This window comes from Chenopodium album, chromosome 3, assembly GCF_948465745.1.
Source record: "Chenopodium album chromosome 3, dcCheAlbu1.1, whole genome shotgun sequence".
Classification (NCBI taxonomy): domain Eukaryota; kingdom Viridiplantae; phylum Streptophyta; class Magnoliopsida; order Caryophyllales; family Amaranthaceae; genus Chenopodium; species Chenopodium album.
Window position 1 is genome coordinate 30330169 of NC_137836.1, and position 8870 is coordinate 30339038.

The window sequence follows — 8870 nt, forward strand, 5'->3', positions numbered from 1 at the left end:
GAGTAAGGGATTCCTTATTGCAATTTAATTATGTATCTTCTATTGCTAAACTAATGAGGAATCTCAGTTTGGTAGTGTGAGTTGTTTTCTCATTACATGAGGTTGATCTTACATATAGTCCTTGCTAAATCTTGTCTATTTTACTCTCGTTTGCCTATTTGCCTTGGTTGAGTGGATCTCATTCCCTGGATTCTTTAATCTATTGAATTAGAACCATAGTTTATTTGTCTACTTGACGAACCTCAATTCACCATAGACTTCGAATTAGCTTAAGTGTTAAGATCTTTATTAGCAACCATATCCCTTTCCTTATGCACCGAACTCTTACTTATCATTATGCTTGGTTTGTAGGATGTTTGTTTATAAGTAGGTTGATTAAGTGTGGAATGTGTGACCATTCTAACGCCCATCAAAATGGCATCGTAGATGGGGAGCGGTGTTGCTGATTGCTAATTGATTACTTGAGTCTAGTTCACCATAAAACAAAAAAAATTCAAAAAGAGTGTGTTTCTTTTTAGCTACACTTGTGGCTTTGTTACTAATTGCAATTGTTGCGAGTGTATGCGCAGAACTCATAAAAGGATTTTGTTGCCTTACGATCCCGAGATTGAGCAAATTTATAGAAGGATAAGGAGAGCCGATTCTAGGCCGTTAACTACTTCCCCAACTAGGGAGTTCAATTTTGAGGAGCAATAAGATCAAATGGGTGACGTGGAACCACCACCTCAAAGACCTTTGAAGGAGTTGGGAACTCCGGGAGCTTATAGAGCTTCAAGTGACATTTCTCCGCCCATTACTCAAGCCAATGATTTGAAATTTGGTCTGCAATGATAAATTTGATTGAAAGGAGGCAATTTAGTGGAGCAAAACATGAGAGCCCTCTTGCACACTTGAACGAGTATGAAAAATATTGCAACACGATCAAGGTAAGTGGAATAACTCAAGAATTTGTGATACTAAATCTATTTCCTTTCTCCTTGATAGGAAGGGCTCTTGAATGGCTTGAGAAGGAGGTGAGACTTAACTCCTTGAGAACTTGGGACAAGGTCACCACGGATTTCTTGGGGAGATTTTACTCTCAAAAGAAGACAGTCGAGGCAAGGGAATTGATCCAAGGTTTGCGTCAAAAGGCTAGTGAAACCATATATGAGGCATGGGAAAGAAATAAAGAATATTAAAGGGAGTGTCCTCATCATGGCATTCCGACATACCAAGTGCTTCAATTTTCAATGGAGGCTTCAGCCTGCAAGGAAAGACTAGCTTTGATGCGGGAGTGGGTGGCCCGATTATGAACAAAATGGAGGAACAAGTCATTGAAATTATTAAGGATGTGGTGAGGCACCACATGGATTGAAAATAAGGAGAGAGGGAGTCTCTAAGAAAAGCAGGGTGTGCGGTTTACTCCGTCGATCACCTCAACGCCATCAATAATTTGACGTATCAAATTGCCAACCTTGGCAAGGAGATGACATCTATCAAGGCGAAACTTGATACCTCCACTTCACAACAAGAGCATCCCTCCCAATTTAAGGGGAGATGTATGAATTCTAACTCTTCTCCTTCTACATCTAATAACATGCCACATGGGTGCTTATTTTGTGAAAATTGTGGGTCATATGGCCATTATACCTCTTCTTGAAATTATGATTCCCAACCCCAAACCCAATATAAAGATGGTAATGATAATGAAAATGAACAAGTGAATGCCTTGTCTTATGATAATAGACCTAGGAATGACAATCAAAGATACTTACAACTTAATCAAAGAGAATAAGGGGAAATTCCTATAACTAAAGAGGAAATGATTACGATTACCATAACCAAAACAAATGGGGGAATAGGAACCAGAGGGACCAAAATACCCAAGGTAACTACAACCAACAAGGTGGTTATGGTAACCATAACCATGATAACCAAGGGAACTATGGAAATCAATGCCAATATCACCAAGGGGGGAACTCTAACATTAGGAATAATTGGAACAATTAAATAATAGAGGTTCTTCATTCTAATCAAAATGCTTCCAATTCAAATGTGAGATGTAGTAGAGCTCCCCAAGATAACTACTATGCACAAGCACCACATAGTAGGTCTAATTTAGAGGAAATAATGGAAAGTCAAACCAAAATGTTTAATACTTTCATGGCCTATAGTGATAAGAAATTTAGTGAAGTTTGTCCCATAACAAAATGCTTGAAACACAAATTTCTCAATTGGCCAATGCTTTAAAGGAAGGGACTAGCACTTCCAAACTTCCACCCTAAGGATTAGATCCTAAGAGGCCCGTTAATGCCATGTCAACTAGGAGTGGGAAGGTGTTGGATGAGAGTGTCCCTAAGAGAAGCAATGAGAAAGTGAACATGAGTGAGCCTTCCCTTAGGAGTGATTTTAGGCAAGAAGGATAGAAAAATCATGAAAACGAAAAAGAAAAAGAATGTGAGAAAGAAAAAGAATGTGAAAAAGAAAGAGAATGTGAAAAAGAGAAAGATTTTGTGAAAGAGAGTGAAGAGAAAAGGAGAGAGAAACAAAACAATTGCAAAAACTACCATATCCCCACAAATTTGTTAGAAACAAGTTAGATGTACAATTTGGAAAAATTCCCGAAACATTGAAACAAATTTACCTTTCAATTCCTTTTATCGATGCTATCAAGCAAATGCCTAACTATGCTAGGTTTTTATAAGACATTTTGAGTGGAAGGAGAAAATTTGAATTGGTGGAAACAGTGAATCTCATCGAGAATTGTAGTGCAATTATCATTAACAAAATGCCACCGAAATTGAAAGACCTCGGAAACTATTCTATCCCTTGTGCAATATATAAAATGCAAATTGATAATGCTTTATGTGATCTTGAGGCTAGTGTTAGCCTTATGCCATGTTCAGTATATCAAAGACTTGATATAGGGAACTTTTACCCACCAACATTACCCTACAATTGGCCGATCGTTCTATCAAATTTCCAAAGGGTAAGGTAGAGGATGTTCCTCTAACGGTGGGATAGTTTGTAATTTCGGTGGATTTTGTTGTGTTAGATATGGATGAAGATGTTAGCATTCCAATAATTCTGGGAAGACCCCTTCTTGCTACTTCATGTGCTTTAATAGATGTTAAGAGTGCTAAAATTTCACTAAAGGTAGGAGATAAGGTGATAGAATTTGATTTGAATGAGAGCATGAAGTATCCAAGCTCGAATCTTGTTAATTGTATGATGATTGATATTATTGCTTCTATTGTGACTTATATGCATAAGCACTTGCTCACTACTAACGATGCCCTTGAGAATGTCCTTTTTAACAAGGAGAAGATAGTTGAGCAAAGCAAGGAGATGGCATTGTATGAAGAGATTCTTAAAGGAAGTACGGAAGAAAGCATCAACCAAGAATGTACGGGAATCACGAGTCATCAGGCATTGGAAATAGATACTTCAAGAGAAGGTAAGAGGGTTCTAATGGTAGAGTTGAAACCTCTACCATCACACCTAAGATCTGTGTTTTTGGTCCTAATTCAACTTTTTCGGTAATAGTGAATTCCTCTTTAAACGAGTGCCAAACTCAAATGTTATGTGGTGTTTTGAGAAACCACCAAGGTGCTTTAGGATATAGCATTGATAACCTCAAAGGTATTAGTCCCGCTTTATGTATGCACCACATAAAACTTGAGGAGGGTGCTAATCCTTCCATTGAGAGGCAAAGGAAACTCAATCCTCAAATGGGGGAGGTGGTGAAGAAATAAATCACCAAACTCCTTGATATCGGCATCATCTTCCTCATTTTGAGTTCTAGATGGGTTTCCCCCATTCATGTGGTCCCTAAAAAGGGAGGAATGACCATATTTGAAAATGAGAATAGTTATCTCATTTCAACTAGAACGGTGACCGGTTGGAGGATGTGCATAGACTATAGACGTCTAAATGCATCCACTAACAAGGATCATTTTCCCCTCCCTTTTATCGACCAAATGCTTGAGAGACTAACCAAGCACAAGTATTATTTTTTTCTTGATTGTTATTTGGATTTTTTTTAAATCCCCATAAACCCGGATGACCAAGAGAAGACAACATTTACTTGTCCTGGTACTTTTGCATATAGGAGGATGTCGTTCGGACTTTACAATGCACTGACAATTTTTCAAAGGTGCATGATGAGTATCTTTGGGGACATTCTTGAAGCCGATATGGAAGTGTTCATGGATGATTTTCAGTAGGAGGCCTCTCATTTCAAGATTGTTTGTCCAATTTGGGAAAATCCTTAGCAAGACGTGAGAAGGTCAACTTGGTCCTAAATTGATAGAAATGCCACTTCATGGTTGAAGAGGGAATCATCCTTGGTTACAAGATTTCAAGCAAGGGGATTGAGGTTGATAAAGCAAAAGTTGAAGTGATAGAAAAATTGCCACCTCCAATCAATGTCAGAGTAGTAAGATCCTTTTTGGGGCATGCCGGGTTCTATAGGAGATTCATCAAGGATTTCTGACAAATTACTAGACCCCTAAATGCTCTTCTTCAAAAGGATGTCATCTTTATTTTTGATGAAACGTGTCTTCAAGCTTTCAACAAATTAAAGGACGCTTTGATCTCTACTCCAATCGTGAAAGGGCCAAGATAGGATTTGCCATTTGAACTCATGTACGATGCTAGTGATGTTGCAATTGGAGGGGTGTTGGGGAAAAGAGTAGAGAAGAAGCTTCACGTAATCTGTTGCATGTCTAAGACCTTAAATGAAGCCCAACAGAACTACACCACAACGGAGAAAGAGTTTCTTATCGTGGTACATGCTTTTGAGAAGTTTTGGAACTACCTCATTGGTTCCAAAACTATTGTTTACACCGACGATGCGGCTATTACCTTGTGGAAAAGAAAGAGTCCAAGCCTCGTCTTCTTCGTTGGGTCCTTTCTCTTCAACAATTTATGTTGAAATTCGTGATAAGAAAGTAGCCGAAAATGTAGTTGAAATCATCTAGTAATGATGATATTCCCATATGTGATGAATTGAGAGAAGATGTGCTTTATAACTTGAATGAGAAAGAACTTCCTTGGTTTGCTGACTTGGTGAAATACTTGGCATGTGGGGAATTTCCTCCCGATTTCTCCAATACTTTGCTTGACGATTGTTGATAAATTGTTAATATAGTTGATTTATTTAGTGAGCTAATGTGTTGGTCGAGTTATGGGGGCATAACTCCTTTTAAGGGGGGTAGAGGGTGATAGAGTTTCGCGCATCTACTTTTCGAGTCATTTTTGAGTGATTTCGAGTCTTACTTGAGTTTGGTTGAAGTCTTGAGTCAAGTTAGGATTGTGCATGAACCAATAACTTCAAAATTGTAATACCCCGTATTTTCATACGTATTTTTTAAACAATTAATTAAAATTATTTTATAAAAAGGGTATTTTAGTAAATTTATTATTTGGAGCCAAAATAATATTTGAATTTTAACGCCAAAAGTATTTTGAAAAATAATAATTATTTTGAATAAGATTTATTATCCATTTATCCTATTTTAAAACTGAATTATTTACATACTTCAGATATTTTAATTAAAGCAAAATAATATTTTATTAATTATCTTATTATGGCCAAAATTTTCCAATAATTAGCTAGGATTTTTGGATTTTCCATGTATGGAAAATCTGATTTTTCTTGATTATTTAATGGTAAATAATTTGTATTTAATTAGTTAACTATTTAATTATTTATTCTATATTATTTATACAATTATTTTATTCCTTAAAAACCGAGCAAAATCTTACTAAATATAATTATAGGAGTCCGAAAATTTGAGTTATGACAAGCTCAATGTTTTCATCCCTATTGATTATTTTGGGGAAATTTAATTGGTAAAATTATATTTTTAATTATCTCCCAAAATCTCTTATTTTCCTTAATTCTAATTCTCCATCTCTTTATTATCTTATCACCATTTCCTCAAAAAAAATAATATCTTATCATCATATTTTCTTGACAATCATTCTTATTAATTATTCCCCAAGTAATTCTAATTTCCTTATTATTTTTCATGACATACATACCTTCCATATTCAAGTATACACAATCACCTTAATATCCAAACTTTCCTTAATTCTTTTACTCACTTCTCCAAGTAATCCCTTAAACCCTACTTACTATAATTATTCCCAAATTATCTCGCCATAATTCTTGCATGAGCTAGCCTATAAATACCCCTCCATACCTCTCACATTCTTTACACTATTTCTCTACTTTTTTTCTCCTCATTTTACACAAATCATCCCGTTTATCTTTGAAGTCAATTTCGGGCATTTCTGGTCAGTTTTTTAGGTATTACGTTTTGAAAAATTATTGCTCCTCTCGAAGAATCCTTGAGGTTAGGCTCAAGTATCACCCAATTTAGAGTTATATTGAAGGAGTTATAGCCTCAGCAAGTTCTGCCTATTCTTTTCAACGCAAATCCAATTCTTCTCCTTTCCTTGGTTTCTTATCTTTTCTTATTCTCTTCTCTTATTCAATTATTATTATTATTATTATTATTATTATTATTATTATTATTATTATTATTATTATTATTATTATTATTATTATTATTATTATTATTATTATTATTATTATTATTATTATTATTATTATTATTATTATTATTATTATTATTATTATTATTATTATTATTATTATTATTATTATTATTGTTATTGTTATTGTTATTATTGTTATTATTATTATTATTATTATTATTATTATTATTATTATTATTATTATTATTATTATTATTATGGGGGTTTTGTAATAATTATTATGAGTAGTTTTAATTATATAAAATCATATTTTTAATTATGTTTATGAGAAATTAATTTAAAAGGTTCACGTACATATAGTTGGGGGTGTTTAATTAGTTGTTAACCTTATATTTATTAAGGTTATAGTTATTTGTAGGGTGTGTTCGATCAAGGTTCTTGAGGTTCTTTTTGTGTGGTATTTCTAGCAAGGATCAAGGTACGTTTAAGTGGCTAGATACCTTTGAAAGTAATTGGTTTGAATAACATGTTTTATATGATTTTATTGGAGATTTAATGAAATTGATTTGAATTATGTTTGGAGGTACTGATTTTAATATATAATTTGTTTTAATAAAAGTATTTTGAATGATTGACTTTTAAATCATGTTTTGAATGGTTTGAATTACTTATCATGTTTAAATAAAGGAATTGATTTTAAAAGGTTTGTTGAATTAGATAAAATGTTTTTCAAGGAATAGTTATTAATTTTTGAAAAGTTATTAATATGAGATTTTATATTTAAAAGGTTTTGATTTTGAAAGTATGTGGAATTTTTAAAAAGGCGTTTGAATGATATTGGAACTATTGGATATTAAAAGGATTTATTGAACCATTGAATTATTATTATTATTATTATTATTACTAATGCTTTACAAGCATGTTAGTAATCCCACTATGCGGATTTGGTTTATTTGATAAGACTTTGGACTTTGTATGACCGAGTCTTTCCTCTAGAATAGCCTTGTAATATAGGGAGACTAGCTTGAGGGTGTGCACACTTGGGTGAGGATTTGGATTAAAAGGAATTGGTTCTTAATAAAGGAATTAGTTTTATTAACTATTATTTTCAATATGAATCATTGGAATCGGTTTTGGAATAATGAGTTTTGAATTTATTGGATTTATTATTTGAATTGGTTTTAAAAGCATGTTTGCAAATAAATTGAGTTTACAATATCTTGCACTTATCGTACTTAACGTATTTTTCTAACTCGTACTTCTTATTTTGTTTTGATTTCCCCTGTTTACCGTAATGGTAAGCAGTGTTGACTAATTTCAGGTGGAGTCATAAATGAGCATTTGAAGTCCTAGGAATGGTTTCACCTAGGTTAGGAAATTCTAGTCTTTATGGTTATTTTGAGTACTCATGACTATAGTTACTATTTATGGTTTATTATTAAGAAAAGAAGAGTATTGAAGTTTTCCGCTGTAACGTATTGGTTTTGTTTAGTAAGTTTTGAGTAGCCTTGCGTAATCACGCAGGGGTAATACGCCCAAGTCTACCTCTGCGGTATGATTATATGTATTATACTGGTATTTCCGTATAGGGAGATTTGGGGTGTTACATGAATACTCGGTCCAAATGCCTTGGCATCTCATATGTCGAGCCCTTAATCACCGGTTTGATGACTCTAACCGGCCTTGGGCTACGAAAAGTGGTCGTGCTCCTCCAATGCTTGTAGCCGCTCCATAAAATCCCAGGAAAATGCTCCAAAAGTGCAATTCCCTACAAAACTCAACCAAAACTATGAAAACACTAGAAAACAAAAATTAGTAATAAAAGTGGCTCTAAAGAGACAAAACACTACCAATTATGACCAAGGGACGGGGGTAAAATACTATGTAAAATAGACATATCAAACCTCATCAATTTCGGGTGGCCACAAGGCCTACAATCATCATGCTCCCGTGAGTAACACTTTACCTTCATGACCCCTTGCAATTACATCAATTCCCACCCATCCTTCTTTGTCCAAGGATGTGTCTACATTTTCAACTTCACCCTTCCAGCAGGAGGAGTTACCCACTTGTTGTTGCTCCTTTGAGAACTTCCCTGTTGTATCCCATAAATCTTCTTATTGTAACTCTCTTGCTCTTTGACCAGTATAGAAAGCATAGTAAGAAGAATGTCGTTTGGTGTGCATTTATTCTTACTGACTTTTTCTCTCACCCCAGATTGTCCAAGTCAGGTAAGCCGCTCTATGTAGAGCTTTTGCATCAATATCCTTCCAAGCAATATCCTCTCGCACCAACTCTCACCCATAATCACGCAGATAACTTCTTGTATACACAAAATTAAATAATAAAAATAGTTTCATCAAATTAATATACCAACATGCAAT

At 34.3% G+C, this 8870-nt stretch overlaps 1 non-coding gene across 1 annotated transcript; it reads right to left on the reverse strand.

Moving 5' to 3' along the window:
- Window positions 1-1095: 1095 nt before the first annotated feature.
- Window positions 1096-1201, reverse strand: LOC145625688 (small nucleolar RNA R71). Its single transcript, XR_014110596.1, has one exon. It is a non-coding gene; the product is annotated as a small nucleolar RNA R71 (small nucleolar RNA).
- Window positions 1202-8870: the final 7669 nt, after the last annotated feature.